This window comes from Natrix helvetica (assembly GCF_964273705.1).
Source record: "Natrix helvetica genome assembly, chromosome: 2".
In the NCBI taxonomy this organism is placed as follows: domain Eukaryota; kingdom Metazoa; phylum Chordata; class Lepidosauria; order Squamata; family Natricidae; genus Natrix; species Natrix helvetica.
In genome coordinates this window covers 210,684,387-210,698,750 of record NC_138552.1, presented here as the reverse complement: position 1 = coordinate 210,698,750, position 14,364 = coordinate 210,684,387, and the positions used below count along the sequence as shown (strand labels likewise).

At 40.7% G+C, this 14,364-nt stretch overlaps 1 protein-coding gene across 1 annotated transcript in view; it reads right to left on the bottom strand.

The window, feature by feature from the left end:
- TULP4 (TUB like protein 4) overlaps positions 1-5,324 on the bottom strand; it is a 100,273-nt gene extending 94,949 nt beyond the window's left edge. Inside the window, exon 1 of the mRNA XM_081940214.1 lies at positions 5,188-5,324. The gene's annotated coding sequence lies outside the window, so the exon portion shown is untranslated. The remainder of the gene's footprint in view (positions 1-5,187) is intronic.
- Between the last annotated feature and the right edge of the window lie 9,040 nt (positions 5,325-14,364).

Here is a 14,364-nt window from a genome sequence, read left to right as displayed (position 1 = left end):
GGATTTACAATGCCACTTGGAAGGCGTTTGCGAAGTGGTGTATTCCATTGGGGTTGGATCCCTCTAGGGCTACCGTCCCGGACGTATTGGAGTTCCTCCAGAAGGGGTTGGAGGACGGTTTGTTACATAATACGCTCCGGCGACAGGTGGCGGCTTTGGCCACCATTCTGGGGGGGGAGGGTTCCCCTACCCTTTCTCGTTCTCCCTTGATTAAGCGTTTTCTTAAAGGGGCGGCTAACATCCGTCCGCCTCCGGTTCATAGATTCCCAACCTGGGACCTTACTCTGGTCCTCAAGGCTCTGACGGGCTCCCCGTTCGAACCGCTTAGGACGGTGCACATGCGCCTTCTCACCCTTAAGGTGGTGTTTTTAGTGGCATTACATCGGCCAGGCGCATTTCAGAATTGGGGGCTCTTTCTTCTCGCAGTGATCTGTGTATAATACACCAGGACAGGGTTGTCCTGCGTTTGGATCCTTCGTTTATTCCGAAGGTGAATTCTCAATTTCACAGGGCCCAAGAGGTTGTGCTTCCTAATTTTTGTCCCAATCCTTCAAGGGAGCAGGAGTTCGTGTGGCACGCGCCGTCCGCATTTACCTGAAATGGACGGAGGGCGTTAGGAGGACCGAGGCGTTGTTTGTCTCTTTTCAGCCGGGCTCTTTTGGACGTAAGGTGTCCTCTTCCACTATCGGGAGATGGATTAGGTTGGCCATAGTTGAGGCCTACGGTGCTTCCGGGAAAACTCCCCCGTCAGGGATCACTGCTCACTCCACCTGCAGCGCCGCTACCACTGCGGCCTGGGCTACCAGAGCGCCCTTCGAGGATATTTGCAGGGGGGCCACTTGGGCCTCTCCTACGCCTTTCATTAGGCACTACCGCTTGGATGCCTATGCCTCTGCTGAGGCATCCTTTGGGCGGAGGGTCCTCCAGAGGGTGGTGGCCGATCCTTCACCTGGGACCCAGTCTGCGCTCCCGGGGACGTAGCTTGGGTATGTCCCTTCTGTGACCCCTCCCTCCACTCTACTGGAAAAAGAACGTTGGTCTTACCTGAACGTTTTTTTCGGTTGAGTGGAGGGAGGGGTCACATCCCGCCCTAGTTAGATAGACAGGGTCCGGGAGGTGTAGGATCGGGTGGCCCCGGGGGGGCTTGCCCTTGTCTTTGTTTGTTGTTACAGAGGCATGCAACGACATCGCGGAAACTGGGAACCAACGGGAGAAGCCGAAGGTTAAGAAGTTTTCTCTCAGTCAAATGGACCAATCAGGCTGTGATAACCCTTCTGTGACCCCTCCCTCCACTCAACCGAAAAAAACGTTCAGGTAAGACCAACGTTCTTTTCACCTTCCCACTGTGAGAAGAACCTCATAAGGTTGTAACTCCCAGTCTTATGAGATAGAGATCTCCGAAGAATTAAGGTGGTAGGTGGAAAAAGCAGGTGTAAGAAACAATTTTTCCATTGTCTTTCTTTGGATTCCATGTTATAGTGTATTACTACCAGTATAATCATCTTTACATAACATATATGACATATTCCTTATGTACTTGAATCTCCAATATAGCTCAGAAATCATAACAATTCTTCTATATTAGATCCCAATACTAATTGTCTTCAGAGTGTGAAAGAGTGACTTATTTAATTAAAGCTATTGAGTGAGTCCATGGTTGAAGTGAGATATGAACTGAGCGTGATCTCATGCTCAGCTCATTCTCAGTCATTATGCTGTTATCATCTCTCATTTTAGCATTAAACCAAATTATTCATCTTACTTTTTTTAAATCAAAATATTAGAAAATGCTAAGAAAAATAGCAGGGACACTACTGAGATAGTAGTGTCACGCTCACAGGACAAATATGCACTTTTATGCATGCCAATTTATTGCAAAGATAAATTATGCACCATAATTATGAAATGGCTTATAAATTTAAAAAATGAGGCATCTAATAACTGTACAAATTATAGGGATGCCTTTTGATCTAATAGTGCTTCTGAACCTCACCCCTTAGCCCTCAAAATTTACATATACAGTGATGGGTTCTGAGCAGCTTATAACTAACTGGAAAAAGATTTTGTATCGCAGTGGATAGCACAATGGAGATGTTGACTAAGTACATTCCACATTGTAGAAAAAGGAAACTTCATGCTAGGGATTATTAAGAAAAGGGTTAAAATATAAAACGCCAAAAATGTAAGGAAAGTATATATGTCAAAGTATAATTAATCTTAGGAATTCATTACTATATAAGATATGGTGATGGCCATTAACTTGGCTGCATTTAAGACGGGAATACATAAATTCATGAAGGACAGGTCTAGCAAGATCTAATGATTTTGAAATTTGTGTTACCTCCCAATTGAGGGAAGCTACAAAGAACCAGAGACTGAAGAGACTAATGTCTCTTCTTCTTCTTATGGGAATCATGAGAGTAAAAAAATGCTGTCTGGCCATACCTGAACATGGGGCTGACTTAAGAACTATTAAAAATAAAAAGGTGCTCTTGCTCAAATTTCAACTGTAATGTTTGGGATTAAGAATTTATCTCTCAAACGGACTGCCTTTTTCTTAGCTTCCCAGCATATGGCTTTGTTCTTCAGATCACCCAGATCATTAAAACAAACATTGCCCTCTAATCGTGAAAAAAAAATGCATTAAACTTCAAGAAAGTTCACCTTGACTAAATATGGCTTAGCATTTGGAAAGATTACATCATCATTAGAGCCATTTCTGCTTTCAGTACTGTATCAAAGAAATGGGGCCACTTTAAAAAAAAAAGGGACTACGAACATATATTTTCAAGGACGATCAGGTATATAGCAAGTCAGATAAACCACTATCATCAAAAGTTACAGTTTTCACAACAGCCATGCTAACAATATTTTAACCATATGGACGTAATTACATAAGGTTATAAGTATTCTAAAAAAAATCAAAATCAAGATATCAGAATGCCAAGAAACCACAGATCACCAATTAAACTTCTGGACTAACATTCAAATCCTCAGCGAAGGTGCTTCTTATTCAAATTAATATGAGATGGAAAGCAAAGTTTTTCACAAGTAAAAGAAAAATGCTGTAATCACCTTCAGTGTTGCAGGTATTTTATTTATTTTATATTATTCTACAATGGGACATACATTTATGTACATTTAAATGTGATGGGGGTAAGGAGATATAAAGCTCTTGTAAACTAAAGCCTTAGTGAGTCAGTCTTTGAAAGGGTATCCTAATGGATCTGGCCAGCACTGAATCTGAATTATACGCACACTTATATGAGTCAAGAAAAGGTATTTCTGGAACAAACAAGATTCAGTATGATAAAATAAGTTTCCTAAACCCAACAAAATCATACTGCTTAAATTCTGTAGAACTTGAAAATTGCCCATCTCTTGTGACATTGTGATTGGTGCTAAAGAGATATTATCAAACTTTGATCTGGGTTTTTTACCCCATAAATTCATGGCTTGAATTGTGTTTAATAAGGTGTACTTAATACTGTGGCTTTCCTCTAAAAAGTATAGCTATTCTCCTGAAGTGACCTTTTCCTTCCTATTGGCTGCAGAACAGACCCAATACAAACACATCAGGCAACAAAAGTCAGGGAGAAGGGAGGGGAAATAGCCTGCACAAGATCACCTCTTCTTCCCATTTGAAATGAAAGGTTAGAGCCACAAACCAAGGACTACATTTTTGCAGCCCAGAGGAAAGCTCCTTCTTGGGCATTTATTTTCCCTTCTTCTCTGGAATATGTGGCTCCAAGCTTTCAAACTCATGTTTGAAAACAAAAGTTTAGTATGCTCTGTAAGCAATGACAACACAAAAGGGCCTAAATCTACATGTGTGTGTGTGTGAGAGAGAGACTTATGATCACTTTTCACACTTACAATTGTTGCAGCATTCCCAAGGGCATGTGGTCAACGTTCAGATGCTTGGCAATTGATTCATATTGGTGGTGTCCCAGGGTCATATGATCAACTTCTGCGACCCTCTGACAAGCAAAGTCAATGGGGAAGCTAGATTCACTTAACCACTGGGTTACCAACTTAACAACTGTGGTGATTCAATTAGCAACTGTGGCAAGGAAGCTCATAAATGGGGGCAAAACTCACTTAACAAATGTTTCACTTAGCAGTATAAATTTGGGGCTCAATTGTGCACATTAGTCGAAGACTACCTATATAAACAAAATACCTAAATCTAAATAGGACTTGCTTTGGGGTAAATCTGATACAGGAGATACAAAAGATTAAGGTGTGTTTATGTTCTTCCCTTCTCCCACATCATCTAAAGCTCTTAACTTCCATACATTCAGTGGTGGCTGCCAGATAGCACTTAGCAATACTGGGTGTCCATCCCCAAGCTGAAATCCCAAAGTAGGTTTCAAGACTCAAATCTTCCTGAGATGGAGACAAGGTGTTTCAAGAAGAGAGGATTCTGCTGCAAACCTGTTCTTCCCACCCACCCACCCATTTCCCCTTCCCTGTTCAAAAGAGGGGGTTCCATTCCAGATTCTGCCTTTTCTTCAACATATCCTCTTGACTGAATAGACCGGGGTGTACAGACAACACACACACACACACACACACACACACACACACAGGGCGGGGAGGGGAAGAAAAGAGAACGAGATCAGACAGCCCATCAGAATAAAAGAACAAAAATCCTAAATACCCACTCCCTGCGCGCCACCTGTGCGCCCCCCCCCCCGCCCATCCTTCCTGCCACCCCCACTCCCGGACCCCAGGCACTTCCACCCACTCCTCCGGCCAGCCTGCGTTTGGGGAGTCCACGCTACTCCCCCCCCCGACTCTTTTGCTCCACATCGCTTCCCTAACCCTCACAGCACCGATCACCAGGGTTCGTGGGGGTAAAGACCGCTAAAAAGCAAGAAAGAAGGGGGGGGACCCACCAGCCGCTACATCCTTCGCAAACAGCCGGGAGCATCTGACATAAAGGCGAGGGGAAAGGGAGGAGACGGGAGTCGTCGGCTCCCTCCCGAGAGCCTCCCGCCCAGACGCGCGGATCCTGCATCCTCCGAAGGGGACGATGAGATGGATGGATGGATGGAGGGGAAAGAGGGAGAGAAGAAGAAAGGAAGGAGCGCGACAGAACCCAGCTCCTACACAGCAACGCCGAAGAGGAGTGGGCAGCTGCAATCAAGGTTGGGGAGGGGAAGGGGGGAATGAATGCCTTACCTCTCTCCGGCAGACCAGACAAGGCAGCGCCAGCTAGTAGCTGCTGGAACTCGTCCGGTGAGGCTTCCGCCCTCCCTGCGTGCCTGTCGCTCCTCCCGACAAGCCCAGCGTCCAGCGTCTGTCTGTGTCTCCGTCTCAGGTCGTGCAGCCGCTGCTGCTGCTGCTGCTGCTGTTGCTGCTGCTGCTGCTGGGCCTGACACCCCTTTCACGTGATGCAACCACATGACCCAACATGTTATTTTTTTTCCCCTTCTTCCCCCTCCCACAACTCCGGCTCTGTCCCCTCCCCTCCTCTTCTCTTCTGCAGCGGACGAAGAAAGGAGCTACCAAACCGTAGCCGGGCGGCCCGGCCTTTCCCGGGCAGGCCAGCGGCGCAGATCAGAAACACGATCCACAGACCAAGGCCGGCGAGGGCTTCTGCACGCCCGCGTAGAGTTGCCGTTTTCCTCTTCGGCCCTCGCCAAGAAACGCTTCCTGGGGTGGTTGTTGGGGGTTAGCAGTGGGGTGGCGGACTAGAGAGCGGCCGTACCCCCGGCTCATCGGGTTCGGCCTCCACGCCTGTGCCTGGCACGACAAAGATCCCATTTCAGAATCCCGATTTCGTTTTGCGATGAAAGGAGCCCGTTTCGTTGCTTTTATAAACGAATCGGTATGTTGAAGATGAACCCTTTAGTTTAAAGCAGTGGTTCCCGACCTTTTTTTTGGATTTGCCCCTCCTAAGCATCTCTAAAATCCTGATCCCCCCCCCCCCCCGTGACATATAATTCTTACTTTACTCAAAAAGTAAAGCCTACTCACTCGGAGGAAGCCTAAAAGGTCATTAACTTGGTTTAAACAAGGTTCAATTTTCCCCCATTAAAAATCAAATTGCTCCCCTATGGGGCGTGGGCCCCATGTTGGGAACCACTGGTTTAAACAATGCGATTCGGCCTTATTTATTATCTTAACGCCTAAAATCCCAGATAATGTGTTCTGTGCTACATTTTGATGGCAGGTGTTTTTCTCCCCCAGGAGCAGAAAAAGTAAATTTAATAACACCCGGAACCCATTCATGTCCACCAGAATTCATCATGGGTGATGGTGGGAAACAAAAGCTGTATTGTACAGTAGGTCTGTAGTGTATGCAACTCGGGTTTTCTGTAGGTGAACTATATATTTTGGGGCAACATGTTTTTCATATATTTTGAGTTTCTCACGATTTGTCAGGAAAATAACCCCATGTATTATGAGGGCAGTGTGGGAGGCTGTCTTATACTGAGTCAGACCTACTTGCTTTTGGTCAGTCAATCAGTCATACTCCAATCAAAGAACTAGTTCTGATTGCATCCTGGAGGAAAGATAGGGAATGTGTGGTTTTTTAAAATTGTTTGTTTGCTCAATTCATCCAGTTTATACAGCCACCCACTTGCCAGACAACTCTAGGTAGCTAACAAGGTTTACAAACATCAAATGCAAGAAAACTAATAATAATAATAATAATAATAATAATAATAATAATAATAATAATAATAATAATAATAAATTTATTTCTTAGCCGCACCCTCTCCCGAAGGACTCGGGGCGGCGTACAATAAAAGACACATAAAATACACTATAGACAATACACACACAAATAAACGAATACATGTACATGTACATGTACATGGAGGAGGTAGGCAGATGAATAAAGACAATTAAAAACACAATTTAAAAACCTCTAATAAAATTCAAAAAACCACAAAATTAAAAAACCCGTCAGGAGCAGTGTGAACGAACTATGGTTGAGCCAGGCCAGCTACTTGGAATAGGTGGGTCTTGAGCTTTATCCGGAAGGCACAGAGGTCAGAGGTGGTCCTAATATCCGGGGGAAGGTCATTCCACAGGGCTGGGCCCGCAACAGAGAAGGCTCTGCTCCTAGACGCCGCCCCCCGACATTGTCTGGTGGACGGCACCTGGAGAAGTCCCTCTCTGCGAGCGAATTGGTCGCAGGGATGTATGGGGCAGGGTACGATCCCGTAAGTAGCTAGGTCACTGATCAACTGATAAAGCACAATGAATTAAAACGTATTATATTGCGAACTAGACACACAATTCATATAATTTACAGCTGGGCCAGCATCCAGATCTTTGGGGCCATATTGTTACCAGTGGGATAAGGACTAATTGTTCCCATTCCTAACCTGAGCTAATCCAGAATGCCAGGATCAATCCAGAAGAATATCAATATCAAAATCACTGAGAGATCAAGAATGCTTAGATGAATGTGTGACAGCCATCCCAGACCATACAGACAGAAGTCACCCACAAGTACAATCAATGCAACCTCAGTACTGTGCCCAGGACTGAAACCCAGCTCAAAGGGATCCTGTTAATCTCTTTCCTTTAGAGCCTTCTTTAACTGCCCCTTGATCATCTTCTCTATAATCTTCTCTAAAAAGATTGGAGATTGGAAATTATCCAGTGCTGTTGAGTACACCAGTGCTTCCCAGGAGGCATATGGATCTAGATAACATCAGTACCAGACTTATCCTCCAGACTTTTTCCAGATAGCCCCTGACAGTGCTTCATCTCAAAAGGACATGAAATGAGTTCAGCTCAAACTGGATTCAAATGACCCCGCTCTATCAATTGCCTAAAATAATTGTCACAGCAGCCTGCAGATGTTCCTCTGATCATTCTGTAACATTAACAGGTCACTTTGAACAGGGCTGCTGGCCAGCACTCTGCGGATTTACTCTGCTGCTCTTAATGCTGCAATTTGATCCTTAACGTAACGGTGACTATTTTTCTACTCTTGTTTCCAGCAATATTCCAGGTGGCTTTTCTGTTGTTTTATTTCCAAAAATTCTTCTGAAAATCAGGCAATCCCTTGAAATCAATGAACAGGAAGGGACCACACAAGTTCAGTCTGACGGAAGGCCAATGTCATCCTCTCATTCCAAGTCAGGTTTTTCTGCGGACCAGAAGGGGCGTGGTTTCGAGCGCTTCCTGCATCCCATGGTTAGGGCTTTGCTTGTTTGCGTGGCCTGGTTTGTGGCATTCTGTGGCCTGGTGCCGGTCCACGGACCAGGGATTGGGGACCTCTGTTCCAAGTGACAACTAAAGCCTTGGTCAAATAGGTAAGAGAGTTTCAGGGAACTCCCCAAGGTCCCCATGAGTATATCAGGCACTTTGGATGGTCCCAATCAGCTAATGATCTGACCATGACAAAGGACAGCCATTAACATCCCCCAAACTCAGTCCATATCATACTGCTCCAACATAAAACACACCTAATGTGTGACTCCCAAAATATTGGGTTTTGATCCTCATGGCCATGAAATCCTGAGCCTCTTCAGACTCTACCTGGGAATCAAAGGATAAAATACCCCAGTAGCAAAAGCCTGGGAAACTACCTATGACCTTGCCATAAAAGTGAACAGAAGGTATTTATAGCAGCAGCAATTCCATCTGTTCCCTAGAACTTAACTTCACAAAAGAAGTCTCATATATAGTAATAATGTAGGATGGATGGATGGAGGAAGAGAGAGTACTCTTTTTATTTAGCAATAAATGTATAATTCATCTGGTGTCTGATTTTTTTTAAGCAATCATTTCTCAGAAGGAAACATTTTTTAAAATGTCTCTCAATTGTGCATGTCCACCTCTGATAAGATTGTTCATTGGTTATTTAAACACTGAAAAGGAAAATTTTTCCCCTTACAAACAGGCAAAGGAGGATTACCATATATGTTTTTCTTTGTACCTTTGGTTCCAGAATGCATAGAAACTAGTTCTTTTTTGTAATAAAAATTGGGAATTGTGGGAGTATATCCATATGGGCTATGAATAAATCCCCCCCCCCAAGAAATACTTCCATTTCTCATTATCAGAAGTCTTTGTGAAAGAATTACTGTAGCTATACCTATCCAGTGTTCGCGTGGGAAGATAAGAGGGAGCCATTTTGGGACCAGCTGAAGAAATGGAGTAATTTTGGATCCACTCAATGCCAATCTGATTCCATCTCCAGAATTCTACAGTAAAAAATGAAATGAAGAAATTGCTACAAATAGCAGTGCCCTTCAAAGTGACTATGTAATTATGTATGTTGTTATGCTCTTACAAATCTTCCAGATGTTATTCTAGAGATTGTAAAGGTGTTTTAAATAGAAAGTAACATATTTTAAATAAAGCATGTATTTATTTAAAAGTTACATCAACATATATATCACCAGTATGCTGCTGTTCTAACCTTTTTTGTCTACTTTTCCAGAAGATATTGGTAGCTTGAAATACAATAGAAACTTGCAAAATTGGCTTGAGTAGAGGTAAGACAGCATTAAAGAAATGTGCCTAATATATGCTAATAAAAAAACAATCACTCGAAGATATTCCATCGAAGATATCAAAATCAATCATCTATAAATAGCCTTAAACACCTGACTTGGAATGTGTTATAACTATATTGGATTAATCTGGATAACTGTATTGGATTAGTTAGGTACTTTGTGTTGAAATTGCCCAGAATGCATTTTCTGCTACCGTAGTTGGCCAGTATGCTATCTTCATTCTTCATAGCTTCTTGGCATTCCCCCACCATGGATTCCAGAACCTTTTCTCCTCCCCTGTCTTAACAATATTCCACTTAATGGATATTTTTCCTGAGATGAACAAGTACTCAGAAGAAACTTATGGTCTAAAAATGTGCATGTATTCATTTGTGAAAAACTTTGAATCTACTGTATCATCCTTAGGGTCTACAGAAATTATCATTTGTTCCTAGAATGACACTTGCATCCAGATACTTGGCTCAATATTTAATAACTGTCAGCCTTTGAAATGACTCTTTATTGGCAAAAAAGGATTGTGTTTAGTTATGGTTGGCAGGTTGGAGGCAGTAACAAACATGCAGGTTAGACAACAGAACAGGAGAAATAGCCTCAAAGGTGATGGCAAACAACTTCTTTATTGGTGGCCACAATATTACAAGAATATATACCTGAAGTCACGAACTGAGCTTGACTCAGAGAAAAATGTAGCTTTAAATGTTTTACACCAAGTTTGAAACACAAACAAAGCCAGGTAAAAGCAAAATTCTTAAGTCTTTTAAGTGAAAAATGCATAAATGTCTTAAGAAACTAGTTTTCTACATGAAACAGGCATAATATAAATGAAATATTTTTGTTTCATTACTGCACAATGTAAGATTCTATAATTAATAGATTCTAACTTCTGACAAAGAGGCAAAAATGAGACATTTTATTAAAGCACACAATTATCAACATTTTTAATCAAACTTTTGTGTTGAAACATTTTGCCTTCAAAGGATGTGGATATCACTTCCATTCCTTTTCAATTGTTTTCCATCTTTTCTGTGGCAACGGAAGAGAAACAAATGGATTCATTGTTGTATTTTGTTGTCTAGATAAATGATCTCATACATTTATGTAATTTAAATGTTAAATTAATAATATTTGGTACAGAATAGAGGCAAGACGTTTTCATAAATGCAAGTGATTTTAATTTTAATGATAGGTGCTGAAATCCAATCAAGATGTGCAAATGAAATTGGGGACAGGGAGATGGAAGTGGAGAAATTCAGACGAGAAAAAAACAATGAAATAAAACCTAAACTTTGATGATAGGAAAATAGATACTTCTCATTTACAAATCTTGGAAAAATCAAATCACAATATGACTTATCATATGGCTAGCTCTGTTTTAAACACTTCTCCTATAATAAGTAAGGAGTCTCTTTTCATACCAAATTATTTGTCATCAAAATTCTATTGTGCCATGTATTTTGGAAGCAAAAAGTTAAGAAAAGACAAATGCTAGCGCTCAGATCAACTATCAGTGCTAGAAACATAGACGTTACCTTCATTCTAAAGCAAGTTTTAAAAGAATGAATGTGTGACTCACGCAGATATTCAGTGCACTCTTTTCTTTTACTTTTAATAAAGGTGAGTAAGTTTTTCTTCCTGGTATGTTCCCTGTGACAAGGCTGAGGCTAAAAGATGTCTAGAAATTGGTCTTACATCAGATCTAAAAGATTGGATATAAAGCAAAAAGGAATCAAATACCAGAAAAAGAAATCTCTTTTTCTCTTAAGTGTTATTCATTTTTCTTCCATGGCAAGAAGAGAAAGCAAAAATGACAAAAATGTATTGTAAAGAAAAATTATAGGAAATAAAGCAAATAGGAATGTGATTCATTAATCAGCTTGAATCTATTTGAAATATCTTGACACCTATACACTGCTAGCTACATAGAGTGCAGGATCTGTTTCCCAGCCGTAAAATGGGGACACTTGTGATTAAGATATTATTTTAAAACTTGAAGATTATATAGCATATTAAAGTGGTTCAAGTATTATAATTATGAAGTATAATGGATCACCATGATAATCAGTTGATTAATGGTGTTCTTTTCAATTAAAAGGAAATCTTTGAGCCCAGTGGAAGAACTTAAAAAAGGTATTTTAAATTCATCAGAGTAAAGTTTACAGAAGTGGCTTTAATATTCTACTTTTTTAGATTTCAGAAATTAGCTACACAGTGGTCAGTGATTAAGCACAGATGATATTATGTATATAGCATAATTATCAAACTATCCAATCAGGAATCAGTTTCCAGAGTCCCAAGTTTTTTTCTCTCTTCCAAATGGTATAACAGAATTTAGCAAAACATTAAGGTGGCAAATTCCAGTATATGATGCAGTGAGTGCCAAATATATATTTAAAAATCTTATGTGAAAGGAGAGTGTGTATAATTAAGCTATTCTGTATATTTGTATGTACAGACCAGGGGTGGATTCCTGCCAGTTCTAACCTCTTCTATAGAAGAGCTTCCACAAATCTACCGTGCTGTTTAGAACCGATTCCAGCTCCCACCCCCCGCCTGTCTGCACCACGCTTGCCCCGCCTGCCGCTCACTGATTGGCTGGCTCACCAATTACCCTGCCCGCCTCTAAGAGTCTTATCTAAACCTTAAAGCTGTCAAGTTTGAACACCCCTGGTTTTTTTTTTCTAAAGGGTTAGGGGTGGAAGGGTCTTGTAACTTGACAGCTTTAAGACTTGCGTGCTTCAAATGCCAGAGTTTCTGAGCCAACATTTTGGTTGCTAAACAAGAGCATTATTGAGTTTCACCACATTTTACAAGTTGGCCACGCCCATCCAGTCACATGATGCCAAGCAACTCCCACTCAGTCACATGGCTGGCAAGCCACTCCCACAAAGCAGGCCACACCTACAGAAGAGGTTCTAAAAAAAATTGAAACCCACCATTGGTACAGACTTAACTTTGGACACTCCTTCACCCCCAAAATATGTCCCACATGTGCTATGCTACTGGTCACCATAGGAAAATGTTTATCCTCTCTAAAGAAACCAAATGATCTCAGCCAGGGTCTCTTTGTGCAGCAATGTGTAGGCTTCTAGTAAAAGGTAGCAGACTTTGTTTTAATCGTATAAATATCCTTATAAAATGCAGCTATAATCAACAGGGCATGAATGTCTAAAGCAAGATCTACACTACGGTTTAACTGCTATGTTTACATTCAACATTCAACAAAACTTTCAGTGTGTTATTTTTCAATATTTCGGACCAAGGTAACAAATCAAGCACCTGGTGGAAAAGACAAAGGAGTACAATTAGCTTTCATAAACTGTTATTTCAGAATATTTAGAATGAAATGAATAAGGTAGCAATGGTTTGTATTTCTTTTTAGTATTAATAGGCACTAGAGAATTCTATATAAACTGATGTTATGCTGGTAATAAGTTCAGACAGAAAACTAATTATTAGGATGGAAATAAATACGAAGGGTAAGGATTTGCCTCCAGGCGTAGAACAATATGCAAACTGCTGTATATTCCAGGCATATTTGGGAAGTTTGCTTTTTTTCAAAGTGCTACTCCAAATATGACCTTAAAAATAATATCCCATTATTACAATAATGGGATATTCACAATTTATGGTTTCAAGCTTGAGGGGCACAGTTGATCTATTCTGTATCAAACCATGTTTGTAGATTTTGATTTGATTACCGAACTTTAGCTCAAGTGCAATATATATACTATATATGGTCTAACATGAAAAATCCCTTGGGCACAAAGCCAGGTGGATGACCTTGAGCCAGTCATTTCTCTCAGCCCTAGGAAGAAGGCAATGGCAAATCACTTCTGAAAAAGCTAGCCAAGAAAATTGCATGGACTTGTCTCTGAGAACAGGATATGACTGACTAGAAGAAAAAAAACCCACATTAATAACCACAACTTGTTTACAACTTTTGAAGAGGCTCTGTTGCAACAGAGGCTTACAAGGCAGATATGTGTAATGTTTCCCTTATTGCAGGATGGGTTAGGTTGAGAAACAGTGCCTCAGTCAAAGCTACCCCTACCAACCAGCATGGTTAAGGGTGGACTTTAACTTAAGTATCCCAGATCTTCTTCTTCTTCTGTTCAAACTCTTCAAAAACTCTTGGAGACTGCAGGACAAATATTACAGAAAAGGGTAAAGTAGGGAAACAAAGGCTTAAGGATAAGAGTTTTGTATAATGTATATGTAGTACACTATATACAACCTTTTGAACATCCTGACATTTATTAACAACAAACTACAATGTGACATTATAACTCTTTGACAAGTATTTTTTTAGTCTTTGCTGTAAATATTCAGTTATTATGGGTCATGAACACTTTTAAGTATTATAAGTCAATTTTAATATCTGTCTAGAATTAATATATATTCAAGTACTTTTGTTTATTTCAATTTAACACTATTTTGCATGTCACAAATATGTACTTTCTATTTCACCTTTGGGACTGAAAGAGAAAACCACATCCTCTATAAATTAGTAAATTAACACCTGTATAAGCATAAAAACGTAAATATTTCATGCAGTCCATATGTCAACATAAATATTTTTGGAGATTTAAAACTTTTACAGGCTACATAAAATACCCTAGTAGTTTCCAACCATTTCCAAAGATAAGAGTTAAAGCTAGTTTTTCTACGAATATATGCTCTCTCTAGAGGGAGCATGGGAGAGCAATTTCTATGGATACTTCCAGCAACACTTAGCCCAGTTCCAAACCAATAATCGCTTACCTCCAATCCAAGCATATGGATATTTATTTAGAAGTATCATTCAATGAAAAGTAAAATGATATTGATATACAACAGGACCTTAGAATAAATATGCATAGGACAGCACTGC